We start from the raw sequence: 23,107 nt of genomic DNA on the forward strand, positions 1-23,107 counted from the left end.
ATGTCTCTTAACATCTTGAAAAGTGCTATGCAGAGGATGGGAGCTCTTTAAATGTTTGTAGACCAGAATTATTCTTGTATTATGAACATAGGTTTGCTGACTCACTTATTTTCAATCAGATACACAGAGAAACCTTACCAGCCAGCAAAGACTCAGCATTCTGAGACATAAAAAACATTCCTAATCTTCTTCATCACAAATAGCTATTACAAGTCTGTACACACTATACCATGTGATCTACAAAGCAAGAAATATAGACTCCATCTAAAGTCCATCAGTATAATAATATGGCAATTACACACAGTTGGAATATAATATAAAATGAAACTTGAAATTTGAGGACTTTATTGCTTGAGCCTCTCATTGTACTAGCAGATTGAGGTTCTGGAAGGAACTCCTGTAGAAAGGATAATTATTAACAGTGGAGGACTGTCCACAAATACAACCATGCTCTGTTAGCAACCCAATAATAAAAGCAGGCTTTATTATAGGTTGCAAGAATAAAAACAAGCTTATAAGGTATCAATTGCTGTTTTGCAGCATTTCCAAGTCTCACACACTTGTTTATTTTATATCCTCCTGAAAAATCTCCTCCATTCTTCTTCTATGTCTCATGCCTGCAGCTATTGCTATAGGAGAGTATTATGGTAACCAATCAATATCTGATTAAAAGTAGGAAACTCTCATTTTCTCTACCAAGTGATTGAATTCCTTCTGCCTGAACAGCTAATTTCTCTTTTAAATTCACCACATGTGAATTCTGAATTTATTTGGTGTTGAGTGAGCAAATTGTCTATTTCCTCAGTATCAGAATTGGAGACACAGTGACTCAGTACTCATCAAGAAGATAGGTTACTGTGGAATGGTTCTTGGTCACTTCACTTCTTCATTGAAGGCTTGATGTCTTTTGCATCCCCCACTCCAAACACACACACACACACACACACACACACACACACACACCTATTTGTTTTAACACTCCGTTTCATGGGACATTAGTCATTGCATTTGATAGCTGATGTATTTTCTTTTCCAAACATTTTTTGAAAGAGCATGTCACTGGCAGGAGAAAGAGCATGTGCCATGTATGGCACTATAAATAGCTGTCTTTCAGGCAAGGTTGCCTTCCAGTTGTCACTGGTAAAGGACATGTGATTTACAAAAAAACTTAAAATGTCAAAATAGTTTCCCATTGAAAAAGCTATAGATCACATTAATATATCCTCTTCACCCAGCTTTTCAGAAGAATTCATAAGTAATTAATTTCCCTCATTTGTCTCCTGCATTCCCTCAGGTAGGCAAACCTGTAATCAATCCAAGAAGAAAGACAGAAGTAATAATAGCCAGTAAAACTCACAAATAAAGGACATGGATAATTGTCTTTTGAGTAATAATCAATTAACTATAAATCAAACTTTTAACCTAATTTTAAGGAAAGCACTTGGTAGGATTGGCTCTTTGGCCTAACAGAGGAAAAATAGAAATGAGACATAAAGGTGAAATCCTTCCTATCCTGTTTCTTAAAATTTAATAGACATTTTTAACTTTGGGGAGGGAGGAATATTTTTAGAAGTCTGATGGAAGATCTGGCCCTACATCTTAGAGAAATATGTGACCATGGGGCCACTACATGAATAGCATTCCCTGTGATCAGTGACCCTAGAGTTGTGTAACTCTGAGTACCCGTAATATTTCCTATCCTAAGGATTCCAGTTCAGGTGATTCTGTTGTGCTTATTCTCTGCTGTGATCTTTGGCAGGTCAAGTAAGCAGAATTCTATTCTTACTGGGCTATCATATCCACTACCCCTGTAGAAAGAGGTCGCTTTGAGCATATGTAAATCAGTGGAGTGATGGTATTACAGGTGATACTAAAGCTAGAAGAAATTCTGTGACTCCACTCAGTGCTTCACATTTACTTTCCAAAGGAACATCCGTTAAATAAATGCTGTTGCTATAGGTGACCATTCCAAGCCAAAAAGAAAAAAAGAAAAATCTGCTGTCTTGATATGACTTTGAGCTGACTTTCAGTCTTCTGCAGCTGGCTTTATTGAACACTCTAAATTTTCCTGCATATGACATATTTTGAAAATGTAATTCGATTGTTGCTAACACAGGAATGAAAAGAGGCGAGAAAATGGCTCTTCATTGAGTTTTGCCTTTCTTCTTGATTAGAAGAACAGCTGTTGAACAATAAGCCTACCAAAATGGCAATCTGGCCAAACCAAATAAAACTCAACTGCATCAGACTATTAACTCCAGTTAAGCTTCTAAGAGTGTTTTAGATACTATGTCAGGAATAAGCGCACAGCCTAAAGGTGCATTGCTTCTCAGTGGATGATTTCTTTTCCTCTCTTTTACTTCCAAGTTATCTGCATCTGCTCACATTTTTTCATATCTTTGAAATGCCTGATTCTATGCTTTCGTATATAGATTCAGGGATTACTGACAAGAATAGTTTTTTTCTGGAAGCTGCTAATGTATAAAGAGAGAAAAACTTAAATATATTCATTCCAATTGATATGTTTATTCTATTAAAAATATCTTTTTAAAGCCTGCTACAGACAAGATACTCTACTTGGAATATGTATTTGCATCTGACTTTTTGCTGTTTTATAAACTGAAGAGTTCACGATCCAGGTGCTAGCAAGTTTGGTGTCTAATGGAGGCCCAGTCTCCACTTCCAGGATGGACCCTTGATTGCTGCATCCTCTGGTGTTCCTCACGTGGCAGAAGGAAATGGAAAGATTAATTTTTAGAGGCATTTAAACTTGCCCATGAGGGCAGAGCTCTTATGGCTTAATCACCTCTTAAAGCCCCATCCTTCAATATCACTGCATTGGAATTAAATTTCAGTATGAGTTTTGGAAGGAAAAAACATGCAAACCACTGCAGTCTATAATTAATTTTGTTTCCCCCAAACTTTAGTTCACTAGGTAAGGAAATGAAAACATTTGGTGCTTCCTATGCAATCAATTATGTACCCATCCCCTATTCATATGTTGAAACCTAACCTCTAATGACTATATTTGAAGACAGGGCCTGTGAGGAGGTGATGAAGGTTAAATAAGGTTATTAGGGTGGGGCCCTAATGTGGTAGGGTTGATGCCCTTATGAGGAGAGAAAGACACTCCAGAAAACTCTCTTTCCACCCTGTGTTGGGGGCTGTGCCATGTGGGCTGCACCGGCATGGCACCTGGAGGCCAGTCGGAGGTTGCTTTGATCACATCGGCAGTGAGGAGGTTAATTAACATAAGCACACTCAGGTGATTTATCATTGGCCGTATTCAATTAAGTCCATGCACACAACGTGTGCACAGGTGTTCCTGAGTGCTCCTGCTCATGCCTGCTCGTTTTGACCTTTGCCGTGATTGGGCAACTGGCTCCTCGCCTGATCTCAACTAGCGTGGCCCCACCCTCCACCTCCTGGAGGGAATATAAGCGGGCAGTAGGCAGAAGGTAAGGGGCAGCAGTAAGCAGCAGCAGCTAGCAGAGAGAAGAAGCAGCAGTAAGAAGAAGCAGCTAGGAGAAGCAGCAGCTAGCAGAGAAAGGCAGCAGCTAGCAGAGAAGAGAAACAGCTAGCAGTAAGAAGCAGTAGGCAGCGGCAGAAGGCAGATCGTAGAACAGAGAACTGAGAACACATCTCTAGGTTGCACCTTTTAGTTCACAGGATGCAGGACGCAACTCTAAGAAGAAATAGATCTCTGATAAGTGTAGAAGCCTCTCTTTCTCTAAAACTTTCTCTCTAAGCAAAGTCTCTCTTTCTATAAGCAAAGCCTATCTTTCTCTCAAAGTTTCTCTTCCTCTAACCTCTAAGCAAAGCATCTCTTCTTCTCAAAGTTTCTTTTCCTCTATAAATTAGTGAATATAGGAAAAGTAGTTTATTTCCAGTCCACCTCCAATAAATACCTGCGCAATTGTTGCCGTGAGCGGCAACAACCCTGTGAGGACACAGTGAACAGGCAGTCCTCTGAAAACTAGGAAGAGAGCCCTCACCAGGAAATGAATTGGCCAGCACCTTCTTTTTGGAGTTCTCATTCTCTAGAACTGTAAAAGAAAATCTTTTTTTTTTAATTGTTTAATTTTCCCTGTTTATGCTATTTTGTTAAGGCAGACTGCCTTAACAGCTTTCTGTCCCTGTAACAAAATATCTGAGATAATCAAATGTTAAAGAGAAAAAGGTCTATTTTTACTCTTCGAGTTCCAGTTCATGATTGGTTGACCCTGTGATGTGGCAGTACATCATGGTGGGAGTGCATGGCAGAACAAAATCACTCACCAGATAGCCGAGAAACAGAGAGAGAGAGAGAGAGAGAGGAGCAGGGAGGGAAAAGGAGCTGAGTTCCCACAATCTCCTTTGGGGAATGCTCCTGATGATGTAAGACCCTCACTATGCCCTGCCTCTCCAAGATTTCCAACCTCCCCAATAGCACCACCCTGGGTATTCAGCTTTTATCACATGGACCTTTGGGGGACACTCGAGGTCTAAACCACAGTGCAGCCTGAGCAGACTAGCAATATCGTTTAAGTTTAAATTACTCATTCATTTAGGGTATGCTCAGATTCACTAGGAAAAATAATTGATGTGATTTTTATTTCCCCTACATCCTTTCTCCATCTTTTCTTCAAGTAGTGCCTGGGTAAATAGGAGTGTGAGTGTGAGCTCATGGTGGAGGGAAAGAGTTTGGGGTTCTGGAGGTGGTTTTCTTTAGCATCTTAAGACTCCAGCACTTCTCTCTCTGCCCACCAGCAGGGCTGCCCTGCTCACCTTCAGAGCTGACACCTGTGTCTAGCAGCTCTCAGTGTCTGGTGTCTCCTTGTTCAGCCCTCCCTTGGACTCAGCCTTACTTCAGTTCTCACTGGTGCTGTTACCCCCTCACGCTCTGCTACATCCTCCCCGTGGAGCCCACGATGGGCCTGTAGCTCTCAACTCAGCCCTCCTGCTTCCCCCGCTCCTTCCTGCTGCAAGGACAACTTCTGGGTTCTGTCCCTGTGACACACAAACCATACGAAGACAGGAAACGCAGATCTCAGGGCCTCCTTGTTGTCTGCTAAACTACGCTTGTACCCTTTGGTTTACTTTGATGTGATCTGATCCTGGCTGACACAATCACCCTTAAATCCCATAGAGAAAGCCAGGACAAGAGCTTCTCACTGCCCTGAGCTTTCTTCACTTCTGAGGACATGTGACTAGCCATTTGCTCTTTTTACTATCTTGTCTCATATCCTTTTTTTCTAAATTTCCTCAAACTCTCAGGAATAGGAAAAAAAAAACCCACCCAAATATATATCTCTATACATCTTAGAGATATCAAGCTTCAAATGGACATTCTTCTCAAAAGAAGAGTGAAAATGAATGACTTTGTATCCAGAGATATTTCCCTTGCCTGTAAGCAGGGATGTCCATTTGCTGTGGCTCTATGTGTTTGTGTCCTAAGTCACAGTCTCAACCTCTTGAGGCAGGGGTCAGAGGTGAGAATGGACACCACTCTTGCTAACTGTGTCTGGCACACATAGTGAGCAGGAGTCCAGGGTTTCAGGATGTTTGCTGAGTCTTCTGAGATGTTTCTACCAGCTTGTCCAAACTCCTCCTTGAGTTGCTTTCCACTCCTCTGTAAACCCAGCACCTTGAGGACACTCATGCACCTCAGCTTTTGTGTGGATAATGGGTTCCTTACACTTTTGAAAGAATAACTTAATGAGCTAATCAAAGTTCCCGTTATTGTGTCCTTCCAGAAGGCTGTGTATTTCAACCTTCTGGGTCAATGAGCATTCTGTCGGCCATCTCTTAAATGAGTCTACCTGTCATATTGCATTTTTACTTTGTATCAGCATCAAAATCAAGAACGGAGAGCTACTTTTGACAAGGCTCCGGTTTCAGAGCTATATTTTGCCTCTGCTACTCAATGACTGCTTTCCTAACAAATTCAGGGGCTCTGAGAAGATTCGTTAAGTTCACATCCATTTATGCATGCAAGATTTCACATGGTTACATGATCATCATTTCAGTGACTTAGAACTTAGAAGAACAAAGATTATCTCTTGTCTTATATTTTTCGTCTTCCTATTATTAGTTTGTTTAATTAAGGGTATTATTAAAGTTTTATCAGGCTTAGGATAAACTGAGAAGGTGAGACAAAACATATTTTAAAATTATATCTTCTAACATGTAAATAGGATAGTTTTTATTTTTTGGATGTTTGTGGTTAAGTTTTTTTTTTTTCTGAAAGGTGAATTTTCCCATCAATGATCAAATTGATGAGAAGTAATGATATATAGACATGCACTCATAGGCAGTAATTTGGGGTTCCATCATATAGCAGTGACAGGAAATCCCATATAAAGACATAAGTGGAAAATGATACCAGAGTGATGGGTTTGGGGGTTAAACTGATTGGCACTGCAAGGATAAGACTATTTTGTTCCTTGATGGGAGATTAGTACAGAAATAGATGTGTGAGTCAAACCTCAGCACAGTAATGATTTCCTGACGTGTACTCTTTCCAAACCCAAAGTACATTAAGTTTAAATCCAAAGAGCCATTACACTTTAAATAGTTTTCTCAACTTTTCTATAAATTGGGGGGGGGAAAGAGTTTGCACTTTTAAGTAGAAACCTTAATAACTGGTTTGCGATTAGCATATGACCTATTGTAGACGGTGACAAAAGTTAAATAGTAAGGGTAAGCCCATTGATTGGCTCATGGTGGAGTACTGGATGATTGAATGATGCACCAGGCTGTGCATTAGCTGTGCAGTGGTTCATATTGAGTGCTAATGCAATTTGGAAGAATTCCCAGCACAATAAAAAGAAATGTACATCTGTCCCTTCAATGACTCAGAGAACTGTAGCCATCTTTGACACATTACACATTTTCCCAACTTTGAATATTTTTTCCTTTATAAGTCTTGTAGAAAAAAATTTTTTTACTTCAATAGCTATCAGATTATTAAAGCAGAATGCAATGAACTGATTTCAAGCATATAACGACAATCATAAGCCCCAAGTGAACGATATCACCCATGGCTCGGATACTGTATGGCTGACATTCAATTATTATTTATCATTGAGTAACCAATAAATGAACAACAATGTTTTGATTACTTTCAGGTCTGACTTTATCCTCACAACCTCTCAGAAACCTTTCTGAGTCACTTTTCCAAAAACTCCTTTATGCCCACCTCTTAACAACGGGTTCTGTTAGTACACGTCAGACCCACTGCATAACCCTCCCTACACCACCTAGCAAAGAACTCAACAAAGAACACTGCCACAGAAGGTAACTGCAATGCTTACACAGTTCCCATTTTGAGTTTTACTTATACAGTTCAGCTCTACAAATTAAACAATTCTCACTCTTGTGGTCACCTCTGTGCTTACTATATATTGACCTGATCATGTAGATTTAGATTTCTGTAGACACAATATTAACATGGAGGATTAACACTGAGAAGTCTTCTTATTTCTAAGATGCACTCTCTGCTTTTAGAAATGAGCATAGATCATCCAGGTGATAGGAAGAAATCAGGATTCTATATAGAAGCACAAAAGAGATCAGGGAAAACTTGCTAAACCCAAGGGAGGAGGTAAACTGGCTAAGACTTGGCAGGTTATCCTGGAAAGCTAGAGAAATGAGCAGCAAAAAATAAGTGGTCAAGACTGGTAGAGTAAGACAAGAGATGCAACTGACAGTCTAGATCCAACTGTGGAGAAGACTCTGGCACAAGATCCCTGGTGCTAATAGAATGACCATGATTAAAATAGGAAAACAATAAAGGATAATGGTCAAAATAGCTAATGATTATGGCCAGGCCTATAGGGCTATACAAACGAGTCCTCTGAGGGCCTTTAAAGTACTTACATGTCTTCTATCATTCTTTTTTCATGCTTCCACATGGATCTCATGACAAAGTCATTCCCAATCCCTCACCTCATTGCCAGGTCTTCTCTACCCTCTCTAAAATGAGTAGCCACTGAGCCTTCCCATTTTCCATCCCTCTAAGAGCAGACGTAACTGGTTTCTGGGAGGGCAAACTAAGAATCTTCAACTGGCAGGAAGGTAAGGGATTTCTTCCAATCTTAGTTTTTTTGTGTGTGGCATGACTGGGAAGAATAAAAATATCATTCAATATCTTGGTACTCTGAGAGAAAAGATAGGAGAGGGGAAAAAAACTTGAAACTTTAAAATATACTGCATTAGATCCTTTGTTTCTGTCTGCCTCTTGCAACAGAGATGTGAGTTAAGTCAGATTTGATACCTCCTTTCCAAAGTCAATACTCCAGCACTAGCACAGGCAACCAATACCTATTTGTTGGATAAATAAATGAGGTATGGGAAAAATATGAACAAATGAAGGAATGAAGATGCAGGCTGTCCTGGTGGTCCTTTGTTGCAGCTCTGTGTAACCTCCTAGGCTACTTTAATGTAACTTTCGCTTAAACTCATAGGCATAGAGGCATATAAGAATTCTTTTTTAAAAAAAATATCATATTATCTCACAGCAGAACTTCTACAATTATCCAAAGACAAGAAGAATGAAGATAAGTCATGTGAAATATCAGGCTACCTATAATTAAAACTCCATTTCTTTAGACATGTTCCCCCATAAAAGCAGAAGCCAAATGTTTTGTGTTGAATTGAGACAATGTTTTGGAAAATAAATTCTACAATTTTTCTTATTTTACTTTTAAAGGATGTATTAATATCAGTAGTGGTGTTAAGATCCTTGGACTAGATCTTGTGTGCTTTGCTGGTAAAATCAGAGCACAGATTCTGTATCCAAACAACAGACTTGGAATTCCAGTTTCTCCACTGGCTAGCTTACTAGATCAAAGGAAGTTGTTTAACCTTTCTCATCCTGTTTCCTCATTTGCAAAAATGAGGATTTTAATAATGTCTGTCTTGTTGTGTGCTGAGAGAATCAGATGACATACATATGGACAACACTTAAAATAGTGCTTGGTACACAGAAGAGCAAGTGTCAGTTATAGGTACTGTAATAGGAAGAGGAGTCCTTCCCTTATCCATCAATTAAAACATGCTTATCAGAGCGCCTGACACACTAGCAAGCATGTAACACAGCAGGCAGAAAACGAAGGACCTTGGTAATGATGTATACCCAGTGCTAGGCTAGGTATTTTATGTATATCATCTCAGTTCTCACATCATAACCTTTTACAAAACAAAAGCCAAGATATACAAAGCACTCTTAGGTTAAATATGTGTGTTAAGTTCCTACTGCAAGTATAATTGACAGGATCAGATTTTAAATCTGGATCTCTCAGATCTAACATCTGTTTTGTTTGAATGATTTAAGTACTGAACTACTTAGGACAGCAACTTCAAGTTTAAAGAATGTTCAGCTATAGGGTTCTGTGCTAAAAATGTTTAAGTGGCTATAGAACACCTAATCTGGTTTCCCAAAATAAGTAGATTATCTCTCTGGAGAAAGACTAATTTTCCTTGTAGGATAATATAAAAACTTATTAATATTTCACTGAGACAGATACCTAAAATATGAATTTAAAAAAGAAACTTTGATTTTAAAGATATTTTTAAAATTAGAATGAGTACTAGTTTGGGATTCTAGAAACATACTGATCATGATTTAAATTCACACAACTTACTGTCCTTGTTTGTGTCTAACTTAAAAATTAAATAAGGGAACCCAATTTTCAGTTTCTAGTGTACATACACACTCATCATATTTCCCATGATTTTCTGTGTATTTCTGTCTCAGTCTGTCATCTCCATTTCATTTTATTTATACAAGAGTCTTAGATGTGTGCTATGTTTTAATGTGTAAGTATGTATGTGTTCATTGGTATATTTTTTCCTGTCCTATTCCTTAGTATTTATTTATTAATATCACTGTATTTTTCTTTCTTCTTACTTTCACTTTGTTTCTCTTAGCCCTCTCTTCTTTGACCACAATATATACGTGGTTCTATTTTATTTATATGTGGTAAAGTTTTATGATCTCCTTCCTTAATTAAAAAAAAAATTGTAGATATTTTTCTTTAAAGAGGCAGATAGTCTTATGTTATTTTTTTTGTAAGTAGCCTGTATTGTCCATTTTTCATTACTATGAGGAAATACCAAGGCTGGATAACTTGATAAGGAAAAGAGGTTGATTTTGGCTTATGTTTTGGAGTTCAAAGTTTGAGGACCCACATCTGGTCATGACCTTGCTACAAGAGTCCCAGGTGGCACAGGGCATCACATGGCAAAATGCAGGGAGTGCCTGTATGTGCATTTTCTGGTTCTTATAAAGCAACCAGTATCAAGTCATGAAGGCTCCACCCTGGTGATCTTATCTAATCCTAATCACCTTCCAAAGGCCCTGCCTCTCACTATCATAGTCATAGTGTTTTCACCCTTCTCCTACCTCACAGTGGGGATTAAATTCCAACATATTAACACTTGGGAGATATACTCAAAACCATATCCAAGTCTAAGGATAGCATAAAATCTCCCCATCTAATTTTAAATGGGTATTAAATAAATTTGGTAAACCACATAAAGTAGCAACATTGAAAATATTACTTAAAGTATCTACTGAAAATGAAGATTATATCTTAAGATATACGAAGATGGAGAATCTAAGGAGAGTAGAGGCAGTTTAAATATTCTAGAACAGATATTGACTTCATCCTTGTAGAAAATCCTTATTGCTAAGCCCTCTGGTCATACTGACGTAAGGGAGTGTCCATCGGTTGTTCTTCGACATTCACCTGAAACCTAAAGTTTCAAATAGGTGCTCATTGTTCCTTAGAGGAATTAAGTTGAGTTAATGGTAACAATGAGCCTATAGAGAATAAAAAATCACCTTGAACCGAAATTGCATTATGTGTTTTGGAAAGTATAAACAATTTTTGTATAAGTACTTCCTCTCAGGAGCCAAGACTCTAGGAGATGGGAGGAAAGTTCTTATCTTCTCTAGAAAATCCTGTGAAAAGAAACAGACTGAATTGGCACAGTGCCACCTACACTGGACTGTTGGTATCCCTGCTCATTTAATGTTGAATAACCACACTTGGGAAATGAGCCATAGACAGTGACACTTAGCACTAGATGCAATATGAATCTACATCATGGATTTAGAATATTTTCCCTTGAAGAGCGTGCACATTCCCCGTGTCAGTCATTCTAGGACAGAAAATAAGCCTTAGGAATGAAAGAACTCCCTCTTGTATCTGGCACAGAGGTAGCTGGGTCTGAGATTCTCAGGTGCTAAAGCTTCCTGTTGGTAGGAGTGGAGCTGACACCCCACCAGTGGAGCTAAAGCCTGCAGAGAGCAACAGAGCAACATGGTCTCCTAAAGACATCTAATAGAGGTCTGAGTTGTGTTTCTGGTTCCCAAACTTTTGATGCACTCCTATTAACAGTATAGTTAAGTCTCAATCATGTGACAGTTCAGAGAATTGAAACTATTAGTGGTGCCTCAGGGGAAGACAACTGGCCTACAAGTGAGACAGTAACATAGAAGTCACCTGCCCCAGGAAAGGTGCCTGACAATAAGAGAAGAAAACAGAGCACAGAAGAAATAAGGGACTTTTAGAACAATGCCCTAGGAAACTTCTGGAAATCAGTGGATGAAGAAATCACGATTAAACTAATTCCTGCCAAGAATTTAGGAATGAGGGTTTCTGAACCCCACAAGGGCTCATGCCAAGATACTTTGTATATAAAAAAGGAAGACCCGACGACCAGTGTCCATTGGAATGGACCTTCCTTTTGACCCAGTTATCCCATTCCTCCGTTTATACCCAAAGGACTTAAAATCAGCATATTACAGTAACACAGCCACATCAATGTTTATAGCAACTGAGTTCACAAAAGCTAGATTGTGGAACCAACCTAGATGCCCTTCAACAGATGAATGGATAAAGAAACTCTGGTATATATACACAATGGAATATTATTCAGCTATAAAAAATAATATTATGGCATTTGCAAATAAATGAATGGAATTGGAGAATACCATGCTAAATGAAATAAGTCAATCCCAAAAAACCAAAGGCTGAATGTTTCCCCTGATAAGTGGAGAATGATATATAATGGGGGGGGGGTGGAGAGTGAGAGAAGAATGGAGGAACTTTAGATTATGTAGGAGGAAATGAGGGGGGGTATGAAAAATGATGGAATGAGACAGACACCATTACCCTATGTTCATGTATGATTACACGAATGGTATGAATCTACATCGTGTACAACCACAGAAATGAAATGATGTATGACATTTGTGTACAATGAATCAAAATGCAGTCTGTAAAAAATTTAAAAATAAATAAATAATTAAATTTTTTTAAAATAAAAGGAAGACTAATTTCGTTGGGTAGTCATAAGTAAGGAGGCTGGAAAAATACAGGATTTGAAAGGAAATGAGTAAAAATCCATGCTAAATAACTACAAGTTCAGATAAACATAAATTAACTTAAAGAGCAAATTTTAACTGCTCTCTCAATACAGTATGTTGTATGAATGTGTTATTTCTGTTTGAGGGCTCTCATCTTTTTTTGACAAATTATTATTTTAATCTTGTAATTATTTGAGGTTATTAATCAGTCAGTCAGCAAAGCAAATATTTTCTATCTAAATTAAATATGTTGGCAGAATGATGATTTTATATTTTTTGTATGAGTAAATTGGTTCAAATCACTTTCTCTTGTCTCAGTGTCAGCATTCTGCTCCCCAAAGTCCAATTTTATGCCAAAGTATTTGATGAGGTTTTTTGAATATGGAATAGGAGGAGAAAAAAATTGAGAACTTAAAAAGTAAATGAAATCTTCATGATTCAGAAAAATTGTAATGAAAGATCGCTGAAGACCTGTTTTTGTGTTCCTGGCTCTGCCATAAGTGTGGAGGTTTGTCTATTATCTGACTCCTCTGAGTCTCAGCTTCCCATCTATAACCCACAGGATTGCTCACAAAAGTAAATAATAAAAAGCACTTTGGGAGTGCTATGGAGTTAAGGTAGTATATGAAACCTATCTGGTTTTCTTTTAGTCCTTGGTTCCTGATGGGGGATAGGGAGACAGGGATAACTTTTTTTCTTTTTTTTTTTTTCTCTCTCTTTTTTTTTTTTTTTGGTACTGGGGATTGAACTCATGGGCACTTTACCACTGAGCCACATCCCCAGTCCTACTTTGTATTTTTATTTTAGAGACAGAGTCTCACTGAGTTGCTTAGCCACTCACCATTGCTGAAGATAGCTTTGAACTTGCAATCCTCCTGTCTCAGCCTCCCGAGCTGCTGAGATTACAGGCGTGCGCCACTCTGATTGGGATAACTTCTTAATTAAGGGACATAAAGGAAAGAAATCCAAACAAAACTCAGCCCAAACATTTGAATTTTAAGATTATTGGCATCATGCTCTTGGACCTCCAGAACTATGAAGTAAAAAACCTCTTTTCTTTACAAAGTATCTAGGCTCAGCTATTTTGCTTTATTAACAAAAATAAGACTATGGCAACTACAAACTTCAATTTGATTAAATTAACTTATTTAGAGCCTCAGTAGAACTGAAGGACCTAAAGAGTTCTATGATTACAATCTGAAATAGTTCTTACATTGGTAAACATTTTAAACAGACTTGGATAGTCATTCATCTTTCATACACATACACACAATTTTAGTTTTATGTAAAAAGATGGATCTTTTTTAACAGATGTATTGAATTATGTTTTAAATGCTCAAATCTGGGCTCTCAAATTTCAGGATAAAAATTTTTCTGAATGAAGACTGCATTGACTCTTCTGGCTTCTAAATATATATATATATGTGTATATATATATATATATATATATACACACACACACACAAATATATACACACATATATATGAATGATACACATAGATATTCCCTTTATTGATAAAAATATCCTCTTATTGCTCTTTGCTTCATATTTCATAATTATCTTTACTCCATGCAAAATTATACAGTTCATCTCAAAGAGATTCAGAAAATTAGCAGTGGAAGCCTGGAAATAATTATAGAAAATGTGTTTAGTCATGTGGATAAATTAAAATATTCAGTCACAGGGCCACTTGTGAAGGAAGGAAATTAGGAGACATAAGTAAGATATTTTATTATTGAGTTTTGAAGAGAAGTCAAGAGACAGGAATATTAGGAATTTTCATACAGATTGTAGAAATTTAAGAATTGAGGTGTATTCTACACAAGTGCTAGGCACAGCAGATTGCAAATAGTATTTCAGGCACTTAGAGCAGAGCGTGGGTGGGCTGGAGAAGCTATCATCAAATGGTATGAATGGTATGATATGGCAGTCATAGTCAAAGCCAGATGAGATCCCCTGGAAGATCACATACATGGAACAAAAAAAGACCCCAAATCTAACTTGTGCTACTTTGAACCTCTGTATGAGAGGAAGCAATAAAAGAGAAGTGAGATGGGGAAGAGAGCAAAGGTGGAAAAATGGACAAGTGTGGAAATAACTCACATCAAATGCTGCTGGGCATTGGAAAAAGATGAGAGCCAAGAAAAGACCATGGATTTGGCAATGCAGAGGTCATTGTGACCTAGTGCAAGAGAAAAAAGGAGTTTGGAAGGGAACTACAGAAGTGAAATCAGGAAGAACTAAATGTTCCCTGCTATTTGGAAGAGAATGGAGAAACAGAGTGGATATGGGATCAGAGAGGTTATTTTTTTTTTCTTTTTGGTATGCTGATTTTTTTTTATTGTAAACAAATGGGATACATGTTGTTTCTCTGTTTGTACAGGGAGTCAAGGCATACCATTTGTGTAATCATAAATTTACATAAGGCAATGTTGTTTGATTCATTCTGTTATTTTTTTCACTTCCCCCTGCCCCTCCCACCCCTCTTTTCCCTCTATACAGTCCTTCCTTCCTCCATTCTTACCACCCTCCTTATCCCTCACCCTAAATCTAACCCTAACCTTAACGCAAACCCCTCCCACCCCCCATTATATGTCCTCATCCGCTTATCAGTGAGATCATTGGTCCTTTAGTTTTTTGAGATTGGCTTATCTCAGTTAGCATGATATTCTCCAATTTCATCCATTTGCCTGCAAATGCCATTATTTTATCATTCTTCATTGCGGAGTAATATTCCATTGTATATATATGCCACAATTTCGTTATCCATTCATCAACTGAAGGGCATCTAGGTTGGTTCCACAATCTGGCTATGGTGAATTGAGCAGCAATGAACATTGATGTGGCTGTATCTCTGTAGTATGCTGATTTTAAGTCCTTTGGGTATAGGCCAAGGAGTGGGATAGCTGGGTCAAATGGTGGGTCCATTCCAAGTTTTCTAAGGAATCTCCACACTGCTTTCCAGAGTGGCTGCACTAATTTGCAGCCCCACCAGCAATGTATGAGTGTACCTTTTTCCCCACATCCTCGCCAACACCTATTGTTGCTTGTGTTCTTGATAATCTCCATTCTAATTGGAGTGAGATGAAATCTTAGGGTAGTTTTGATTTGCATTTCTCTTATTACTAAAGATGGTGAACATTTTTTCATATATCTGTTGATTGCTTGTAGATCTTCTTCTGTGAAGTGTCTGTTCATTTCCTTAGCCCATTGGTTGATTGGGATATTTGTATTCTTGGTGTAGAGTTTTTTGAGTTCTTTATAGATTCTGAAAATTAGTGCTCTATCTGAAGTATGAGTGGCAAAGATTTTCTCCCACTCTATAGGCTCTCTCTTCACATTACTTATAGTTTCCTTTGCTGAGAGAAAGCTTTTTAGTTTGAATCTATCCCAGTTATTAATTCTTGCTTTTATTTCTTGTGCTATGGGAGTCCTGTTAAGGAAGTCTGATCCTAAGCCAACAAGTTGAAGGTTTGGACCTACGTTTTCTTCTATAAGATGCAGGGTTTCTGGTCTGATTCCAAGGTCCTTGATCCATTTTGAGTTGAGTTTTGTGCAGGGTGAGAGATAGGGGTTTAATTTCATTCTGTTGCATATGGTTTTCCAGTTTTCCCAGCACCATTTGTTGAAGAGACTATCTTTTCTCCATTGTATGTTTTTGGCCCCTTTGTCTAGCATGAGAAAATTGTATTTATTTGGGTTTGTGTCCATGTCCTCTATTCTGTACCATTGATCTACCTGTCTATTTTGGTACCAATACCATGCCGTTTTTGTTACTATTGCTTTGTAGTAGAGTTGAAGATCTGGTATTGCGATACCCCCTGCTTCGCTCTTTCTGCTGAGGATTGCTTTAGCTATTCTGGGTTTTTTATTCTTCCAGATGAATTTCATGATTGCTTGCTCTATTTCTGCAAGTTACATCATTGGGATTTTAATTGGAATTGCATTGAATCTGTATAGCACTTTAGGTAGTATGGCCATTTTGACAATATTAATTCTGTGTATCCAAGAACATGGGAGATCTTTCCATCTTCTAAGGTTTTCTTGAATTTCTTTCTTTAGTGTTCTGTAGTTCTCATTGTAGAGGTCTTTCACCTCTTTTGTGAGATTGATTCCCAAGTATTTTATTTTTTTCAATGCTATGTGAGTGGGGTAGATTCCTAATTTCTCTTTCTGACGATTCATCACTTATGTATAAAAATGCATTGGATTTATGAGCATTGATCTTGTAACCTGCTACTTTACTCAATTCACTTGTGAGTTCTAAAAGTTTTCTGGTGGAATTTCCAGGTTCCTCTAAATATATAATCATGTCATCAGCGAACAGGGATAGTTTGAGTTCTTCTTTTCCTATTCGTATCCCTTTAATTTATTTGGTTTGTCTAATTGCTCTGGCTAGAGTCTCAAGGACGATGTTGAATAGAAGTGGTGAAAGAGGGCATCCCTGCCTTGTTCCAGTTTTTAGGGGGAATACTTTCAGTTTTTCACCATTTAGAATGATATTTGCCTTGGCTTAGTGTAGATGGCCTTTACAATGTTAAGGAATGTTCCCACTACCCCAATTTTTTCTAGTGTTTTGAGCATGAAGGGATGCTGTATTTTATCAAATGCTTTTTCTGCATCTATTGAAATAATCATGTGATTCTTAACTTTAAGTCTGTTGATATGGTAAATGATATTTATTGATTTCTGGATGTTGAACCAACCTTGCATCCCTGGGATAAAACCCGCTTGATCGTGGTGCACTATCTTTTTAATATATTTTTGTATGCGATTTGCTAAAATTTTGTTGAGAATTTTTGTGTCGATGTTCATTAAGGATATTGGTCTGAAATTTTCTTTCCTCAATGTGTCTCTGTCTGGTTTAGGTATCAGGGTGATATTGGCTTCATAGAACGAGTTTGGGAGGGTTCCCTCCTCTTCTATTTCATGGAATACTTTGAGAAGTATTGGAATGAGCTCTTCTTTAAAGGTTTTGTAGAACTCGGCTGAGAGTCCATCTGGTCCTGGACTTTTCTTTGTTGGTAGACTTTTGATGACCTCTTCTATTTCATTGCTTGAAATTGGTTTATTTAAGTTGTGTATGTCCTCCTCGTTCAGTTTAGGTAATTCATATGTCTCTAGAAACTTGTTGATGTCTTCGAGGTTTTCTATTTTGTTGGAGTATAGATTTTCAAAATAGCTTCTAATTATGTTTTGTATTTCACTCTTGTCTGTTGTGATGCTTCATTGTTCATTCCGAATTTTAGTAATTTGAGTTTTCTCCCTCTTTCTCTTTGTTAGTGTGGTTAAGGGTTTATCAATTTTGTTTAGTTTTTTCAAAGAACCAACTATTTATTTTGTCAATTTTTCCAATTGTTTCTTTTGTTTCAATTTTGTTGATTTCGGCTCTGATTTTAACTATTTCCTGTCTTCTACTACTTTTGGTGTTGGTCTGCTCTTCTTTTTCTAGGGCTTTGAGCTGTAGTGTTAAGTCGTTTATTTGTTGATTTCTACATCTTTTGTTGAATGTGCCCCATGAAATAAATCTTCCTCTACGTACTGCTTTCATAGTGTCCCAGAGATTTTGATATGATGTGTCTTTGTTCTCATTTACTTCTAAGAATTTTTTTATTTCCCTCCTGATGTCTTCTGTTATCCATTCATCATATAATAGTGTATTATTTAATCTCCAGGTATTGGAGAAGTTTCTGTTTTTTATTCTGTCATTTATTTCTAATTTCAATCCATTATGATCTGATAGAGTACAAGGTAGTATCTTTATCTTCTTGTATTTGCTAACAGTAGCTTTGTGGCATAATATATGGTCTATTTTAGAGAAGGATCCATGTGCTGGTGAGAAGAAAGTGTATTTGTTCTTTGTTGGATGGTATACTCTATATATGTCAGTTAAGTCTAAATTGTTGATTGTGTTATTGAGATCTATGGTTTCTTTATTCAATTTTTGTTTGGACGATCTATCCAGTGGTGAGAGAGGTGTGTTAAAATCGCCTAGTATTATTGTGTTGTGGTCTATTTGATTTCTGTAATTGAGAAGGATTTGTTTGACGTACGTGGATGAGCAATGTTCAGGGCATAGATACTTATGATTATTATGTGTTGCTGATTTCTGCTTCCCTTAAGCAGCATGTAATGTCCTTCTTTATCCCTTCTGACTAGTTTTGGTTTGAAGTCCACATTATCTGAAATGAGAATGGATACTGCAGCTTTTTTACTGTGTCCGTGTGCATGGTATGTTTTTTCCCATCCTTTCACCTTTAGTCTACGGGTATCTCTTTCTATGAGATGATTCTCTTGCTGGCAGCATATTGTTGAATTTTTCTTTTTAATCCAATCTGCCAGTCTTTGTCTTTTGATTGATGAGTTCAGGCCATTAACATTCAGGGTTATTATTGTGATATGATTTGTAATCCCAGTCATTTGACTCATTTTTGTTTTTTGACATGATTTGATTTCTCCTTTATTTGGCTATTCCTTTAGGCTAGTTCCTCCCATTGCTGATTTGCATTGTTGTTTTTCATCTCTTCCTCATGGAATATTTTGCTGAGAATGTTCTGTAATGCCGGCTTTCTTTTTGTAAATTCCTTTAGCTTTTGTTTATCATGGAAGGATCTTATTTCGTTGTCAAATCTGAAAGTAAGTTTTGCTGGGTATAGGATTCTTGGTTGGCATTCATTTTCTTTCAGGGCTTGGTAAATGTTGTTCCAGGCCCTTCTAGCTTTTAGGGTCTGGATTGAAAAATCTGCTGATATCCGTATTTGTTTCCCCCTGAATGTAATTTGATTCTTTTCACTCGCGGCCTTTAAAATTCTGTCTTTATTTTGTATGTTAGGTATTTTCATAATAATGTGCCTTGGTGTGGGTCTGTTGTAATTTTGTATATTTGGAGTCCTATAAGCCTCTTGTACTTGGTTTTCCATTTCATTCTTCAGATTTGGGAAATTTTCTGATATTATTTCATTGAATATATTGTTCATTCCTTTGGTTTGTTTCTCTAAGCCTACCTCAATCCCAATAATTCTTAAATTTGGCCTTTTCATGATATCCCATAATTCTTGTAGATTCTGTTCATGATTTCTTACCATCTTCTCTGTTTGGCCAACTTTGTTTTGAAGATTAAATATTTTGTCTTCAATATCTGAGGTTCTGTCTTCCAGGTGTTCTATCCTATTGGTTATGCTTTCTATGGAGTTTTTAACTTGGTTTATTGTTTCTTTCATTTCAAGGATTTCTGTTTGTTTTTTTTTTTTTTTTTTCAGTATCTCTAACTCTTTATTGAAATGATCTCTTGCTTCCCTTATTTGGTCTTTTAACGGTTGATTGGTGCGATCATTTAATACCTGCATTTGCTCTTTCATCTCCTCATTTGCTTCCCTGATTGTTTTTATTATGTACATTCTGAACTCCCTTTCTGACATTTCTCTGCTGTGCTGTCATTGGGTTTTATTGATATAGTATCTAGGTTTGTTTGGCACATTTTCTTCCCTTGTTTTCTCATATTGGTCAGATGTTAGCGGGACTCTGAGATATTGCAGACTTCCTCTATTGGCTTATAGTGTCCCTGTAGATTTCCAGTGTATCACCACCCAGCCTTCAGTAGCCTGAAGTCTTGGAGGAAATTGATAATGTAGTACTTCTGAAGAAAGCTGCCCCTAGCCTGCTACTGGTTCCAGGGCTTGGAGCTGGCTCTGTGCAGATAGGCTCTCACTGGGGGGCCTGCTCTGAGAAGCTGGAGAAGCTGGCCGTGTGGGAGGAGTCCACTGCTGGAGTGCACAGGGCTGCCTGGGGAAGACTCTAGCTGCCCTGCCCTGCTCTGATAAGTCACCTCTATCTGGGCCTGCCGCCCAGGCCGAGCTTCACCCGGTAGGGGAGACTCACCCGTGGCTCTATTTTAGTCCGAGTCTCTCAATTCCTCCCCTTCTTTATTCCTGTGTTCTGGAGCGACTGGAGATGCAGTCACCCTCTAGTCCGCCATCTTGGATCGCCCTGTGGAAAGAGCCTGCGGCTGGAGAGGGCAGGGCCGCCTTGAGAAGTCTCTGGCTTCCCTGCCCTGATCCCAGAGGCTGCTTGCAGGTGGGAGCTCTCCGTTGGCTCGGGGACTTGTGGCTGGCTCTATGTAGAAAGGCTCTCACTGGGCGGTCTGCTCCGAGAAGCTAGCCTTGAAACGCACCTCCTGCTGGAGGGGGCCGGGCTGCTTGGGGAAGTCCCTGGCTCAGAGAGGTTATTTTTAAGATAAGGGTTTTTATAACCCAACTTTTTAGTTAATGGTGAAGACCTATAAGGGAAGAAAAATTCACAATCCTCGAAAGAGTTAACACACACCTCTTAATATGGTTCCATGATGAAACTCGACCAGCACTCTCTCTGATGATTGGCAGATGAACAAATTCCAACTTCTGGCCCCAGTTCATCAGCCCTGCACATTCCTCTGCTCACACACATATAACTATGGAGACCAGATATACATAATAAGAAGATCAGAGTGACTGTTTTAATTACTTATATGTCACAGAATCTCTTCCAGAGAAGGAAATTCTAAAGATTTAGAGACCCGTTAGAAATGCAAATTCCCAGACCAAACAAATCAGATGCCCTGGGATAGAGTCCTGGGGATGGGCTTTTGATTTTTTAAATTTGTTCTAATTATTTATACATGACAGAAGAATGCATTTCAATTCATCATACATGAATGGAGCACAGATTTTTATTTCTCTGATGGTACATGATGTAGAGTCCATACAATTTGTGTGATCATACATGTACCTAGGGTAATGATGTCAATCTCATTCCATCATCTTTTCCACCTCCATCCCCCCTCCCCTCCCCTTTCTCCCCTCTGCCCAATCCAACGTTCCTTCATTCTTTCTTTGAGCCCCCCCCATTATTGATCAGCATTCACTTATTAGCAAAAACATTTGCCCTTTAGTTTTTTGGGTTTGGCTTATTTTGCTTTGTATGATATTCTCCAACTCCATCCATTTACCTGCAAGTGACATAATTTTATTCTTCTTTAGGCCAAATAATATTCCATTGTGCATATATATATATATATATATGCATATATATATATATATATATATCATAGTTTGAAGGGCATCTAGGTTGGCTCCAAAGTTTAGCTATTATGAATTGAGCTGCTATAAACATTGATGTGACTGCATCACTGTAATATGCTGATTTTAAATCCTCTGGGTAGACCCAGTAGTGGGATAGCTATGTCAAATTGTGGTTCCATTTCAAGTTTGTTTTCTAGAGTGGTTGCACCAATTTGCTGTCCCACCAGCAATGTACAAGGGCACCTTTTTCCCCACATCCTCATCAACTTAACCAGCTCTTCCTGTGAGAGGGCACAGAATCCTGCTTGGAGGGGAAAGCTCAGACCAGATTTGAGACAACCAAGCATCAGAAGGAATAATGACAATAATGGATATTACTTTCTTGAAACCAAAAACATGTGTGTTTGAGTCCATAACAATACTAAAATAAAGAGAAGATTTAGGACTTATATGAGAAGACTTAGGACTTTTAATAGAAAAAAAAGTTTAGAATTTGAATATTATATTGCATCCAAGAATAACAGATATAGCAAGGATCATTAATAACTTTCAAAACAACTTGAGTCAAATTTTGTCAGGGAAGAGAACATTCATAAGGTCTAAAAGTGTTGCCACACAGAATACTTACTAATTGCAAAATGCAAAAAAACAAAACCAAAAGTTCCTTTACAAATAAGAGATCTGGTGAGCACTGCCTTGTATATTCAAATCAATGCTTAGAGTTGCCCCACTGCTGATAAATTCTAAATTTTAAAAATTAAAAAATTTTAAATTCTAAATTTTTAAAGAATTTAAAAATTTCTTAATTTTTTTTAACTGAACATGTGCACTGAGAAAGGCACTCTTTGAGACTTTGAATCCAATAGAGAACACAAACACAGTGAGAATTAATTTAGATTGGATGAAGGCCTTTTCGAGAAAGTGGTATTTCAAAGGAGGGAGCTACTGAGCCTTCCTTTTTAAGGCTCTTGGTGGAGTGGGGACAGGGTAGATCAGTTAGATGCAGGAGCCCATGCAAAGACCCCGATACAAGATGGTGCATGATTTCTTGGAAAAACTGAAAGTGATGTGGCTAACAGATATATGTATTAGTTTTCTATTGCTGTTGTAACAAATTACCACAAACTTTGTAGCTAAAATACAAATTTATTATCTTTCAGAATTGTACATCAGAAATTTGGTTGCTTAAGTTTGCATTCCTTAGACTCTAGGGAAGGATCTGTTTCCTGCTCATTTGGGTTATTGGAAAAATTCATTTCCTTTCTGAGATCACCCTTTCCATTTTTATTGCCCACTAAGACTATTCCTAGTTCTGAGACCACCTCATCCATGGGCTTATGACCCCTTTCCTCTGTTTTCAGTGCTAGCAACAGCACTGGAGTGTTCTCAACTCATAACTCCCACTGAAAGCTGGGAAAGATTCTCGGCTTCTTAAGATGCATGTGATTGACCTGAGCCCACACAGATGATCCAGGGTTATCTTCTCCTCTGAAGCTCAATAATTTAGCCCACATTTTCCAATTTCCTTTTTCCATCTAAGGTGACACTGACACAGGATCTGGGGATCAGGCCGTCTACATCTTTGGAGGCTATTATTCTGCCTGCCATAAGAGGAGATAAGGAAAATAGCTCAGGATGGAATGATTTGATATCCCTGATGGTTCCAGATGAATTGTTCTTCTAAATCAGAA

Source organism: Sciurus carolinensis, chromosome 8 (genome assembly GCF_902686445.1).
Source record: "Sciurus carolinensis chromosome 8, mSciCar1.2, whole genome shotgun sequence".
NCBI lineage: Eukaryota > Metazoa > Chordata > Mammalia > Rodentia > Sciuridae > Sciurus > Sciurus carolinensis.